Here is a 16,112-nt window from a genome sequence, read left to right on the forward strand (position 1 = left end):
CCCCCCCCCCCACCCCCTGCTTATTTTTATTACCTGTACTACATCTTATGTTTAATTCTGGGTTGTCTATAATAAATATACTCACACATCCAGCAAATCCAGGGTTGAAAGGTTGTGATCTTCCGGTCCACACTGCACACCAGGACCCGCTCCTCCACCTTTTCCTCCCCAATGTCTTTGGGAACTGGCGGTCTCTCCTGGGTATTTGCAGCCAGCCCCCGATGATGTGCTGTGGGGTCCTCCCTCCTCCAGCACTATGCCTCTGCAGATGCCTCTTGGGATATCCAACTTAGACATCCCAGAGGCTACAGGACACATCAGGTGGATGTCAATCTTGCCTAGGCCAAAATGAAAGATGGATGTACCATAAACACTTAAAAAAAAATAAAAAAAAGGAAATAAATAAATTAATAAAAAGATTCACTTTCTAAGATTAAGGAGGGGGAGGATAACAACAGGGCAGAGGGGTATTTGTGGAGTGAAAGGTTCCTTAAAAAAAATTCTTTTTTTTTTCTTTCACTGTCCAATCACAGGATTTTCTCTCATTTGTACTTCTCCAGTTTTATCTGGTCTGATCGTCTTCAACAATGCGAAGAAAAGCAAACAAGATCAGGGCGCAGAACAAACACGGCATGTGACAGTACAAGGTGATAGAAAAGGCAGATTTACAAACTGTCACTTCACCCCGGTGTCATTGCACTGGCGCCCTGCACACAAAACACCTGGAAGCCGTTTACGTGACATCTTTTGTGCACATTTCAACACTTTCTAGAATTATTGATTTTCTCTCTTGAAATTCCACAGAAAAAAAATGATTTATACAAAGATTACCATCCAACACGTATGATGATCTAAAAGAGGAAAGTGGAAGCTCCACTTATCAGCCTCCTCTCCTGCTCCGGTGCCACATTTGGCACCTTTCGGGGGGAGGGGGAGCGGGCACCTGTTATTGACAGGTACCCGTTCCCACTTCAAAGAGAAGTGTAACTGCTGACTTTTCATTTTTTTTTAAATCCACTCTTCTTTTAGGCCTTAGAACCACTTTAACACTGGCTTAATTATCGCGTAACGAAATTCAAAACGTACAGGAGCCAATTTACTAAAACTGTAGAGTGCAAAATTTGGTGCAGCTATGCATGGTAGCCAATTAGCTTCAAACTTGATATTGTTCAATTAAAGTGGTTGTAAACCTAGTTATACCACTTTTACCTATAGGTAAGCCTATATTAAAGCTTACCTGTAGGTACTGCACAGTTTAGGAGATATAAACCATATATACTTGCGACATCACCGGCGCATGCGCACTGAAGAAAGGGCATGATCGTGACCAGCGGCTCACGCGTACATGTGTGGGAGTGACATCACGCGACTCCGGCCAGTCACAGAGCCGGAGTCTGCAGCCCCGGAAGGAAGAGGGGTGTAGATGGATGCAGCCACTAGCGGGCACATCGTGGGCTTCATTTGCAGGTAAGTGCAACATAATGGGCTAGTATGTGATTTATACTAGCCCATTATGCTTTTACTTTGCAGGGAAAAATAGAGGAAGTAAAACCCATCAGGGCTCACTTCACGGTTTGACAAAAGAAAAAAAACTGAAAGCTGATTGGTTTCTTTGCAAAGCTGCACCAGATTTTTTACTCCCCAGTTTTAGTATTTTAACCCTGCAATGTACATCTGTGGTTGAAGGAAAGAAAAGTGCGTAATGCATGACCGGGAGAAGACAATGGCCTGGCAGGAGGGATTCTGTTTATGGGAGAATCAAGCTAATTTTTTTCCTGCAACTTGTGGTTGCAGGAAAGAAATTTACCCTGTGTAAGGCCAGCCTTATTCAGGAGGGAATCCGGCCCAAGACCACACAATGCGATAGATAGGAAGAGACGTTTTCTACATTCAGCCTATAGCCACAGGCAGCTCAGGTGTTTATCTTTCCTTTATCTTTGCAGATAGTGATTTATTCTTTTCTGGATTTTAAAATGTGTTAAGTGAGCAGTGTGGCGGTCTATAAATAACAGGATTTCTTGGAAGTGGAAGTATAATTCTACCTTTTGGGCAAAGAACATGTTTAAAAGGTACAATGGTTATGTATAAATCACCAAATTCTTAACTCACAAAGAGGAACTGCACTAACTCCCTTCCTATCCCCTCACTTACCTTTTTTCTGGATTATGCACATAAAAAATAAAGGGCTCTCGCATGACTAGGGTCCAGCAATTTCTCTTGGGATCTTCTTCTGTAATACCATCAGAATACCATCAGAAGCCAGCTGTCTCTTCCAGGTTCTTGCATCCGACCCCTCACTAGAAGCAGAAAGAGAGAGACAAGCTGGTCCCCTGATGAAGCGTTGTGGCACATGTGCAATAGAGTATCCCGAGGTCTCCTGGGATGCAAGATCGAGGTATCCCAGGAGTTTGCAGGAAACAGGCACCAGTGTGGAAACCGGACCACTGGCCGCAATTGGCCCGCGGGCCAGACTTTGGACATGCCTGGTTTAGATCAAAGCATATTCATGTGTTAGAATGGTCCAGTCAAAGTCCAGACCTAAATCCAATTGAGAATCTGTGGCAAGACTTGAAAATTGCTGTTCATAGAAGCTCTCCATCCAATCTGACAGAGCTTCAGCTATTTTGCAAAGTAGAATGGGCAAAATGTCACTCTGTAGATGTGCAAAGCTGGTAGAGACATCCCCAAAAAAGACTTGCAGCTGCAATTGCATCGAAAGGTGGTTCTGCAAAGTACTGACTCAGGGGGGCGCCATACAAATGCACGCCACACTTTTCACATATTTATTTGCAAAAAATGTGAAAACCATTTATCATTTTCCTTCCACTTCACAATTATGCACCACTTTGTGTTGGTCTATCATAAAAAATCCCAATAAAATACATTTATATTTTTGGTTGTGAACGTTTCAAGGCACTGTAAGACCAAAAACGAACATATCCCGATATTGCTGAAATTCATACCATTTTCCAATAAAGTATAGTCAGGAGAGGGGTGTTGGTAGGGGTGGAGTTACCACTGAATTCTTTAGGGCTAAAAACAGGAGCTGATGCCCCAAAAAGGGCACCTGTACTATTTTCCCAACGCACAGCAGCACAGACGTGTTATCAGGCCCCATAGAAAGGAATGGTGATCCTCTTGCCGTGCGATATCAGGCGTCATATCACACAGTTGTGGACGGGGTCTTAAAAAATTTCCATATTTGTCATTTTTGAGATACAGTTGGTAGGTATTCTAAAAATTGTACTGGATGATGTCATTATTTTATGAAGGCACACTTCTACAACGTACACACAATCCCAATATCAGACGACAGATCGTACGCGTTTTTTCGCCTAATAGTCGCAAGTAGAAATTGAATAGGTTACTAAAGTCACAAAAATTCTCGTACGACAGAAGAAAAAATAAATAAAAAAATCACAAGCGGTGATGTAATGTATTTGTATTGTATTTTCGGATGACAGCTGTACTGACTAAACAAAAATCATGCGATCTGGTATCGCACGAGGAACATTTTTGTGTGATCGAATAATATTGGATGAATTGCCGTGGTCGGCTCTCCAAAGCTCTGTACTAACGATCCAATCATCATACGATCACGTCAAAAGTAGAGCTGCACAATTAATCGTTAAAAAAAATCGTGATCTCAATTCAACCCCCCTGATGATCTCTATTGCAGAGTTTGCCGATTCTTTCATATAACAAGTGGAGAGACTTATCTGCTCACTCAGCTGTCAAAAGAAAACATCTGGGCAGCCTGCCAAGTTTGTAAAATGAAACATTGTAACTAAATTCCTTCTTAGATCAAAAGGGAAACTTCTGTGTGTAAAGTTTTTAAACAAGGTGTAAAGGCAGGAAGTTTAACCACTTAAAAAGTCTAAATATTTTTCTGACACTTGTTTCCTAAGGTAAAATCAATATTTTTTGCTAAAAAATTACTTGGAACCCCCAAACATTATATATATTTTAGCAGAGACCCTAGGGAATAAAATGTCAATGGCTGCAATATTTTATATCACATATTTGTATTTGCCCAGCGGTCTTTCAATCGCAATTTTTTGGGAAAAAATACACTTCAATTAATAAAAAAAAATAAAAAAAAGTTAAGTTAGCCCAATTTTATTTTTTTGTTTTAATGTGAAAGATGATGTTACGCCACGAGAATCGTGATCTATCTTCGTGATCTATCTTCTAAGCAAAAAAATTGTGATTCTCATTTTAGCCAGACTCGTGCAGCTCTAGTCAAATGCGTTATTTTTTCGTCCGATTTTCGGATGGCGTGTACGGGCCACAACACTGATACATATAAGAAGAGTTTCCTTTCTTTCTTTTAGAGTATACAGAAGATACGGGAAGTTTGTGTGTGAATTGTCCCCAGAACAGACAATTACCAGCTTGAAAAGTACACGGCACAATGTACAATAAGTGGGCCATTCTTATTCCAGTCACTCTCTGGATCGGGGTTAGAAATGAGCGTACATAATGTGTGCATAATGAGAGTAGTCACAAGTGTCGCAGTGAATGCACCCTGACTGCACCAACCCCCTGCCTTCTGACATCCAGTGTCATGGCAATGGTGGATGAAGCCAAAAAACATCAGTAAAAAAACAAAAAAAAAAAAATAAACAATTCATATTTCTAAATCTGACCATTCATGGCAGATCCTCTTCAATACCAAATAAGCACACATTTAGAGGAGTCTGCTTCTACCTTTTATGCACATCCATTATTCTGTGCTTGTTGGTTTATCACCCAATAACAGCCGTGAAGGCAATAATGGAGAGTGCCAGGATCTCTCAGAGGAGATAGAGATGCCGGGGAAGAATTCTATCGACTGATGTCTAGCAATGCCTGCATCTCACAGTCAGCTAGTGCCATTGTTTATGCTCCATATATTGTGAAATTATCACTTAAAACATAGCTCCCAACTGTCCCTGATTGTGAGGGACTGTCCCTGATTTGGAGCAAAGTCCCCTCTGTCCCTCATTTTGGTCTGATCTATACAGATGTATATAAAATGTACTTTGTATTTTTCAAAAAGTGTTTCCTGGTGCCATTGGCGTCGCTAGGGGGAGGCTCTCTGGGGACCCTGGTTTTAAGGGGGAGGCTCTCTGGGGACCCTGGTTTTAAGGGGGGAGGCTCTCTGGGGACCCTGGTTTTAAGGGGGGAGGCTCTCTGGGGACCCTGGTTTTAAGGGGGGAGGCTCTCTGGGGACCCTGGTTTTAAGGGGGGAGGCTCTCTGGGGACCCTGGTTTTAAGGGGGGAGGCTCTCTGGGGACCCTGGTTTTAAGGGGGGAGGCTCTCTGGGGACCCTGGTTTTAAGGGAGAGGCTCTCTGGGGACCCTGGTTTTAAGGGAGAGGCTCTCTGGGGACCCTGGTTTTAAGGGAGAGGCTCTCTGGGGACCCTGGTTTTAAGGGAGAGGCTCTCTGGGGACCCTGGTTTTAAGGGAGAGGCTCTCTGGGGACCCTGGTTTTAAGGGAGAGGCTCTCTGGGGACCCTGATTTTAAGGGAGAGGCTCTCTGGGGACCCTGATTTTAAGGTAGAGGCTCTCTGGGGACCCTGATTTAAGGGGGGGGGGGGCTCTCTGGGATAAAAACAGTATTTTATGAAAAACCAAAGACACAGGAATTGTTTATGAGACTCAATGATTAAGCAAACAATGTCATCCAATTGGTGTTTAGATCTACTTTAAATGTGCCCCCAGGTTCTCTGACCCCAATTACATTCAAACCTTCACTGCTCTATTTACTCGTAAGGGCAAAGACAAGAAGCCCTATATAGGTGACAAGTCAGTCTGTTTGGAATGCGCACAAGGCTCTCTCCCCTCCCCCCATGTGACGGTTGACAGTCCAGGCACCCAGCACTGCATTTGTGTGGTCAGTACGTGAGCGGAGTTTCAGACAAGATTGGGATCTTATAGTACACATCTGGGACCAGAGATGGGCATCAGATCTTAAAACAGTTCTAAAAGCTAGACTTTTTTTTACCTTAATGCATTAAGGTAAAAAAAAAGTCACAGTGTTAGTATTGCCCTCTCGCCCCTCCGTATACTTACCCGAGTCCTCTCTTGATCTAGCCTTGTGCCAATCTGCAGTGGCTCTCTCCTCACTTGATCCAGCCTTGTGCCCATCTGCAGTGGCTCTCTCCTCACTTGATCCAGCCTTGTGCCCATCTGCAGCGGCTCTCTCCTCTCTTGACCCAGCCTTGTGCCCATCTCCATCGGCTCTCTCCTCTCTTGATCCAGCCTTGTGCCCATCAACAAACCTGGATGAAGAATTTCCAAAAATTTGGAAATTTGAAAATTTGGAAATTCGAAATTTCAGAAATTGAAAAATTTGGAAAGTAACGGATTTGTCATAATCACACAGGAATGCGAAGCAGTTTTCTGTTCCATGTACAAGCAATTTGGCGTGGTGCGATTTGAGCCCATTCATTTTCAATAGGCTCAATTCACCCTGAAAATCACTGCACCCAGATTGCATGGTACGTTCAATACTATGTGATCCGGTGCAAACAAAACACCTACGTTTGGGGCATCATCAACTTACCATTGACACCCCCTGCAGATTGCAACTGTAGTAGGTTTTGAAATGCACGGATCACGGGTTTTCCTCACCGCTTTCTAGTGTTCCACATTACAAGGGAAAAAAAAAAGGAAATTCCCCAATTTATTTTGTAAACATATTTGGAAATGTTACAAAGTAAATATACGAGCCATAGAAACTCTCTCTCTGTTTGCAGTCTCCGGCCTCATTTGCAGAGTGCACAGTGATGGAAAACAGCGCCATTTCCTGCAATCCCTCATGGCTGTTTTTCGTAATACCGCGGTGCCACTATGAAAGTACCAAATGTGAAAAAAAAAACAGCAATAAACCCGGGAAATAAACATTATTGATTGAGGACAAGAACAAAAAAAAACCCTTCCATGGCACAATGTCCGCTCACAATCCAGCCGGACTTGTTTGGTGTAAGGGAGGGTCAGGCTGGGGACAAAGACAAGTGACATCATCTGACAAAGTATTGTGGTGCCGTGTACTCGGGAAATGACTGTTAACCCTTGTATGGTCCTCCAATTCTCCTCCGCACCTCTCAACACTCAGCACCCAGGATGACCAATACAATGAAGGGATTTTTTATGTAGCAACTTACTAGATTTAGAAAAAAAATAAAATATGTGAAAATATAATTAAAGGCAAAACTTTTTTTTAGTTCTGGATAGAATGGAGAGGGATTAGACCACCTGTCAGTTTTTATTGTTGTCTCACCCCTATTAGGCTCCAAGCACACCTGAACTACTTTGACCTCTGGCTGTGGAAAAACACAAAACAGGGCAAAATAACGCAATTTTGTGCGTTTTGCGCCCAGCGATCAAAAAATTCTTATCCCAAACACTAGTCTTCCGCATTCAGGAGAAGGAAGTTAGGGGAGGTTAAACCTCCCCTAACTGCAGCAGCTCCTAAACAATTCTAAAAGCCTATGTGTACATGGACATAGCGGGGGGATTTACTAATACTGGTGACCTCAGAATCTGGTGCAGCTGTGCATAGCAGGCAATCGGCTTCTAACTTCAGCTTGTTCAATTAAAGTGGGGTGCCCCTTAAAAAATAAAATTCAAATACAAATACTGAAGCTGCTGACTTTTAATAATCGGACACTTGCCTATCCCAGGGTCCAGCAATGCTCGGGAACGAAGCCCTGCTCGTTCCCCGCTCGGCGGCATCGGCATTCTTACTGTGAAGCCACAGCCGGGCACCCACTGTGCATGCTGAATGGCACAGCGATACGCTGCGCAGTCATCTGGGACCTGTCACGTGTCCCAGATGACTGACTGCGCCGAGGGGAAGTGACATCAGGTGCCTGGGCACTGAAGGAGGCAGACTACGAGGGACCCCCTAGCAACAGGCATTTAGAGGTGAGCTTTTTTTTTTTGTAGGAATTTTAACCCTTTCATGACTAAGCCTATTTTTGGCATTTGGTGTTTACAAGTTAAAATCCATATTTTTTGCTAGAAAATTACTTGGAACCCCCAAGCATTATATATATTTTTTTAGCAGAGACTCTAGAGAATAAAACGGCGATTGTTGCAATATTTTATGTCACACGGTATTTGCGCAGCGGTGTTTTAAACGCAACTTTTTGGGAAAAGGGACAGTTTCATGAATTAAAAAGAGGAGGTCTAGTGCTAGAATTATTGCTCTCACTCTGACGATCGTATCGATACCTCACATGTGTGATTTGAACACTGTTTACATATGTGGACGCGACTTCCGTATGCGTTTTCTTTGCTTCGCGAGCTCGCGGGGACGGCGGGCTTTTAAAAAAAAATTTTTTTTTTTTTATTTATTTTATTTATATTAAAATGAATAAATAGTTAAAAAAATTTGATCACTTTTATTGCTGTCACGAGGAATGTAAACATCCCTTGTGACAGTAATAGGTGGTGACAGGTACTCTTTATGGAGGGATCGGGGGTCTAAAAGACCCCCCACCCCTCCTTTACACTTCAATGTATCCAGATCGCCGAAAACGGCGATTCTGAATACCGTATATTTTTTTAAAACCGGCGCCATTGGCAGCCAAGTAAACGGGAAGTGACGTCATGACGTTGCTTCCGTGTTTACGATTAGGATACTGGAACGAAGCCGATTACGGCTTCGTTCCAGTTCCTCCCCAGCAGCTGGAGGCACCGGATCTTGAATCTGTGCTCCCGATCGAGCGGGAGCACCGGTAACAGCGGCAGGAGGCGGCGGGAGGGGGGGGGACGTCCCCTCCCTCTCCTCCGGCATAACAGCCAAGCGGCTTTTAGCCGCTTCGGTTGTTATGGCTGGATAGCCAATCGCCCGCTGAAAAAACCTGCAGGTGTGGGCATCATCCCGGTATAAGCCGAGTACGCACATCTGTGTACGCTCGGCGGGAAGGGATTAATAATATTTTTATTTTTATTTTTTGGGGGGGGGGGGGGTGGGGGGACCATTTTAAGCTTTGGTAATAAAACCTGGAAGCCGATTTCTATGCATAGCGGAATCAGATTTTGCACAATGCAGTTTTAGTAAATAACCACCACAGGCTTTTATGGAGTTGAGTTTAGGAGCTTTGGCAAAGGAAAATAATAACCGGACTTAAAGCGAAAAGCGGAAGTTTCATTTTTGTGTGGAACTTCGCTTTAAGTCCTGTAATTATTGGGGCATCCATGGACTTATTATTTTTTCAGCAAATCCCACAGATGGTCGGTTGGATAGGGATCTGGAGAATTTGAAGGTCAACACCTCAAACTCGTGTTCTTCAAAATATTCCTGAACCATTTTTGCAGTGTGGCGGGGTACATTATACTACTGAAAGAGGGCACTGCCATCCGGGTGTACTTGGTCAGCAACAATTTTTAGGGAGGTGGTACGTGTCAAGTAACATCCACATGAATGGCAGGACCCAAGGTTTCCCAGCAGAACATTGCTCAAAGCATCCCACTGCCTCTGCCAACTTACCTTCTTCCCATCCTGGTGCCATCTCTTCTCCAGCTAAAAGAAGATGCACCCGGCCATCTACATGATGCACAAGAATATGCGATTCATCAGAAAAGGCCACCGATTGCTCAGTGGTCTAGTTCTGATGCTCATTGTAAGCACTGTTGTCTGTGGACACGGGTTAGAATGGGCACCTTGGCTGGTCTGCGGCTACACAGCCCCATGCACAACAAACTAGGATGCCCATTTTTTCTGCTTTCAATACGTTAACTTCATGGACAAAATGTTTACTTTCTGTCCAAGACATCCCACCCACTTTCAGATGCCATTGTAACAAGATAATTAATGCTATTCATTTAACCGGTCAAAGTTATGGCTGATCATTTTGTCCTTTCCTATTTGGTGCATTGGGCACATCTTGCCAGACCGCACACCAGCTGCTGTGTTGTAACAGTAGGTGTCCCAATACTATTGGTAAAAAATTAGAGATATAGATTATATATATATATATATATATATATATATATATATATATATATATATATATATATATATATATATATATCTCTATCTATCTAGAGACACATACCTCCTCCAGTCCCTGAGCACAAGATTTGGGAATCCGCATTCCTTAGCAATGAATCACTGCCACCTACAGGTTCAAGTATGCAACATACATCCAAGAGGCGGTCCCTGCATTGTCAGGGTCACTAGATGAACTTAGCCAACAGCTTGTCACTGGAAAGGCAAATGTCACACTGAACAAGTTCAAAGCGATGAAAAGAACGTGGGATTCTAACAAGAAATATTTACTTGCGGCAAGCCAAACTTTTCTCCATTGTTCAGGAGGCGCAACACACAATGCATCAATGGACAACTTACAATCATGGCATATAAATGTGACAGCCATCACCTGCATTTCATGGGACTATTAATGTCTGTGAACATAATGAAAATAATTCAATCAATATACATTCTTGTTTTCAAAAATCCTTGGTATAATAATCTGTAAAGCGATACCAGGACATAATCCTATGCCATCCAATCAAAATGGCTAAAGTGCCCCCTCCCCCACCCTATGAGCTGTGAATTATTTTAGCAGCGCAGGGTGCAGGACCAGCCATTTCTGCACCCCTCTCCTGCTGAAGCGCCCAAGGCGACTGCCTCTTCTGCCTACCCCTTGGCCCGGCTCTGCTGTAATTATTTCCATACATGGCAGCCATATAAACTCTATACACATATGCTGCTACAGCTAGCAGAATTGTCATTTTCTTGACAGAAATCAATAGACCCAATTATATCTCTGCAATTGTTCTTTTGGGCTAATGATAAAAAAACATCACAAGTTGTGTAGCAACCAATCAGGAATAAGCTTTCAGCTGCAGGTAAACCAATCACAACCAATCATGACCTTGTGATATTCTTCTTTATTTATAATCAAACATTAGCTATTGTGTTAGTAAGAATGTATTGTTGGATGTGAAGAGTTCAGAGCCTGAAGGATATTTTACCACCCGGAGCCCAGACAACGCCCACACTAATGCAGAATACCAGGGAACTGTCATTATGTCATTCACTGGGCAGCCCAGGGCTCAGGGTGCGCTTTAAAGTTTAAAGGGACTAAGCTGAACTTTAAAGGGACGGAGCGCTTTATTACTCTTTCATGGGATTACAGACATTACCTGTGTGAAGGATAAACGCCGACAATCTGCCCCTCCCCCATCGAAATGTGTCACTTACTACCAGATCATCACACATGACAGGCTTCTCAACCTTATCCACCCAGAGGAATGGTGGGAAGATGTCTCCGGGTAAATACCCACATGGAACATACCCCAGGATTTATACCCAAATCACAGAACATTTATACCCACATCAGGGAACAACCGCCAGTATTTATACCCATATGAGCAACCCAAGCAACATAGCCTAGTATTTATACCCGCATCACTGAACATACCCCAGTATTTATACCCACGTCACTGAACATACCCCCAATATTTATTTATACCCGCATCACTGAACATACCCCAGTATTTATACCCGCATCACTGAACATACCCCAGTATTTATACCCACATCACAGAACATACCCCAGTATTTATACCCGCATCACAGAACATACCCCAGTATTTATACCCGCATCACAGAACATACCCCAGTATTTATACCCGCATCACTGAACATACCTCAGTATTTATACCTGCATCACTGAACATACCTCAGTATTTATACCCGCATCACTGAACATACCCCAGTATTTATACCCACATCACTGAACATACCCCAGTATTTATACCCGCATCACAGAACATACCCCAGTATTTATACCCGCATCACAGAACATACCCCAGTATTTATACCCGCATCACAGAACATACCCCAGTATTTATACCCGCATCACAGAACATACCCCAGTATTTATACCCGCATCACTGAACATACCTCAGTATTTATACCTGCATCACTGAACATACCTCAGTATTTATACCCGCATCACAGAACATACCCCAGTATTTATACCCGCATCACAGAACATACCCCAGTATTTATACCCGCATCACTGAACATACCTCAGTATTTATACCTGCATCACTGAACATACCTCAGTATTTATACCCACATCACTGAACATACCCCAGTATTTATACCCGCATCACAGAACATACCCCAGTATTTATACCCGCATCACAGAACATACCCCAGTATTTATACCCGCATCACTGAACATACCTCAGTATTTATACCCGCATCACAGAACATACCCCAGTATTTATACCCGCATCACAGAACATACCCCAGTATTTATACCCGCATCACAGAACATACCCCAGTATTTATACCCGCATCACAGAACATACCCCAGTATTTATACCCACATCAGAGAACATACCCCAATATTTATACCCACATCACAGAACATACCCTAACATTTATACCCACAATAGGGAACACACCCCAACATTTATACCCAAATAAGCAACCCAAGGAACACACCGCAACATTTATACCCACATTGCCAACTTGTGGAACACACCCCAGCATATATACCCACATGGGCAACCCAAAGAATATACCCCAGCATTTCACCTGCATAGAAAACTCAGAGAATATAACCCAATGTTTATACCCACATCACAGAACATACCCCAATAGTTATATGGACATGAGCAACCCAGGGAACATACCCACACTTATACCCAACTCCTGGAACACACTCCAACAAAAATACCCATTATATTATTATTATTATTATATTAGAGAACATACCCCATCATTTATACCCACACACGTATCTCAGGGAATACACCCCAGCAATAATAACCACATGGGTGACCCCCTCATCTTTGTCAAGGAAGATGCCAAAAGTTGCCCACACTGTAGACGTAGAGGTTGGCACACTCCGGGTTCTATAAACACTCGGACAATGTTCCCATACACAGCTGACAGTGGTGTGAATATCGCAGCACACAGGATCGGCAGATCGATCATTATCGGTCATCTGTACAGATCTCACCGATCAGCAGATCACACGCATCAATATTACACCCCTCCCCCTTCTTCAGGGATCTACAACTTGTACAATGCTCACAGTTATTCTACACAATCGGCCGATCCTCCGATCACACCGATCACAGTCGATGGGCAACATTCATCACAAACCTCTCCAGAGCCGATCATCGGAGCCCCCAGCCCGATATAACTACACCGGGACCGGACTGACCCCCCTCCGCTCTCATACACCGCTCACTTACCTTATAGACACCGATCTCCGGTACGCACACCGCCTTCCTCCGCCCGATCCCCGCACTGACCGCACCGTCCGATCCCGGGGAGAACTCACTCACCCGAACACCGCAGCAGCGCTCTGATTGGAGGCAAACACTGGCGGGGGCGTGGTCCCAGCACACACTCCCTGTCTGTGATCATCACTATACAGGACATCAGATTGTTACATTGTATCCATTTCTTCTATAGTGACCGGAGTGTGTGTGTGTGTGTGTGTATGGGGGGCAGGAGATCGGCACCCTACTTACCCTACTAATTCCATTATACAGTAAGAGATAAATATAAATATATATACACCAGTATATATATTTAGATTTATGTACAGTATTTCACAAAAGTGAGTACACCCCTCACATTTTTGTAAATATTTTATTATATATTTTCATGTGACAACACTGAAGAAATAAACAAAGATTTGGAGGGGGGGGGGGCACACCCTAAAAGATGCATTAACCACTTAGGGACCGAGCCTCTTCTTGGGATTTGTTGTTTAACAACAGTTTTGTTTTGTTTTTTTGCTAGAAAATTACTTAGAACCCCCAAACATTATACTTTTTTTTCTAACACCCTAGAGAATACCGTATTTGCGCAGCGGTCTTACAAGCGCACTTTTTTTTTTGAAAAAGTACACTTTTTTTAATAAAAAATAAGACAACAGTAAAGTTAGCCCAATTTAGTTTTTTTATATTGTGAAAGATAATGTTACACCGAGTAAATTGATACCCAACATATCACGCTTTAAAATTGTGCCCGCTCGTGGAATGGCAACAAACTTTTATCTGTAAAATTCTCCGTAGGCAACGTTTAAAAAAATCTACAGGTTGCATGTTTTGCATTACAGAGGAGGTCTAGGGATTGAATTATTGCTCTTGCTCTACCGATCGCGGCGATACCTCACGTGTGTGGTTTGAACACCGTTTTTATTTGCGGGTGCTACTCACGTATGCATTTGCTTCTGCGTGCGAGCTCAGCGGGAAGGGGTGTGTTTAAAAACATATTTTTTTTACCTTTTATTTTTTATTTTTACACTGATCTTAAAAAAAAATTAAAAAAATGTGTCACTTTTATTCCTATTATAAGGAATGTAAACATTCCTTGTAATAGAAAAAAGCATGACAGGATCTCTTAAAGCGGTAGTAAACCCGCTATTTTTTTATTTTTTTTTAACACCTGCAAAGCAAAAGGCATAATGAGCTAGTATGCACCGCATACTAGCTCATTATGAAATACTTACCTTAGAACGAGGCCCCGACATCTGGCCCGATCCACGCCGAGGGAGCTGACATGCTCCCTCTGCGTTTCTTCCGGGTATCGCGGCTCCGGCGCTGTGAGTGGCCGGAGCCGCGATATCGTCACTCCCGCGCATGTGCACGGGAGATTTCATTCCGGCCCGGTGGCCACTGCCGGATTTTCAGGCCGAGAATCCCCTTGTGCGCATACGCCGCTGCAGTCAGCGGCACATACCGAGGGGAATATCTCCTAAACCGTACAGGTTTAGGAGATATTTTTTTTACCTACAGGTAAGCCTTATTATAGGCTTTCCTGTAGGTAAAAGTTAAAAAAATGAGTTTACAACCACTTTAAATGTGAGATCTGGGGTCAAAAAGACCTCAGATCTCATATTTACACTAAAATGCAATAAAATAAAAATAAAACAAATGGTCATTTAAAAAAAAAAAAAAATTGCCATTTAAGAGCTATGGGCGGAAGTGACATTTTGATGTTGCTTCCGCCCTGCAATGGTATGGAGACAGGTGGGGGCCATCTTCCCATCACTCGTCTCCATACCCAGCATGTGAAAGGATCCGATCGCCTCCACCACTGCCGACGGCTCTGGTAAGCGGCGGAGAGCACCAGAGCGCAGCGGGAGGGCCACTGATAAAAGTGCTACCAGCTGAAGAAGAGGAGACCAGGGTTATGGCGGCTAGCAGCTGCCATAACTAGGATATTCCTCTTTAAAGTTAGAACCTACATCGGCGTGCAGCGGTCCGTAAGTGGTTAAAGATGGTGCAGACATAAGACCATATAAACAGAAAAAAATATTACAGCACACACATGCAAAAATTTACCTCCTGCAAGGCTATTTAAAACACCTGAACATTCCCAAAAAATACGGGGATTTAGTCACTCCATATGGCTATATGGTTCTTAAGCCCAATACTGCATCAAAGTGCCCCATTATCAGTGATCCTACGCTATCCATGGACTGGAAGATCCTGCTTCTCTATACCATGGGAGAAATACACTCCTCTATATGGGTGAAATAAAAGGGCTCCTCCTAAAACACAGCCGGACATTAATATGAGGCAATGATGGGGGAGTGGGGTTCTCCAGCCTAAAATGATTTGGTCAGAATCCATACAATAGACAAACAAAGATTTGGGGGGCACACCCTAAAATATGCATTAAAGATGGTGCAGCCATAAGACCATATAAACAGAACCATTTCTCCCATGGTTTAGAGAAGATGGATCTTCCATTCTATGGATAGCATAGGATCCACTGATAATGGGGTACTTTGACGAAGTAGTGGGATTTAGCAGGGCCGTTTATAAGGCAGGGCAAAAGGGGCAGCTGCCCTGGGCCCTGTCATTGTTGTGGGGCCCAAAGCAGCTACCTCATACTTGCCAACTATCCCAGTTTAAATTCCCTTGTCCTTTGAAGTTTTAGTCCTGTGCTGTGTGCCGCTAGCTCAGTGTGAAGTGCTGCTACTAATGCTGCCCAGCTCTGCCTTATTGTTGTGTACAAATGACTCACCTGCAGACCCTGTGTTTACATGTAAATAACTGGCATTCATATGTAAATAGCAGCGGCCAGTGGAATTGATATGTAAATAAAGGAGGCATTCATATGTATATCAT

General features: G+C 43.3%; 1 protein-coding gene across 1 annotated transcript in view; it reads right to left on the bottom strand.

Moving 5' to 3' along the window:
* LYPD6B (LY6/PLAUR domain containing 6B) overlaps positions 1 to 13,362 on the bottom strand; it is a 110,080-nt gene extending 96,718 nt beyond the window's left edge. The window contains exon 1 of the mRNA XM_077447729.1: positions 13,218 to 13,362. The gene's annotated coding sequence lies outside the window, so the exon portion shown is untranslated. The remainder of the gene's footprint in view (positions 1 to 13,217) is intronic.
* Positions 13,363 to 16,112: the final 2,750 nt, after the last annotated feature.

The sequence above is a fragment of the Lithobates pipiens genome, unplaced genomic scaffold (assembly GCF_037356315.1).
Source record: "Lithobates pipiens isolate NorthernLeopardFrog02 unplaced genomic scaffold, aLitPip1_a1.2 Scaffold_22, whole genome shotgun sequence".
Lineage (NCBI taxonomy): Eukaryota > Metazoa > Chordata > Amphibia > Anura > Ranidae > Lithobates > Lithobates pipiens.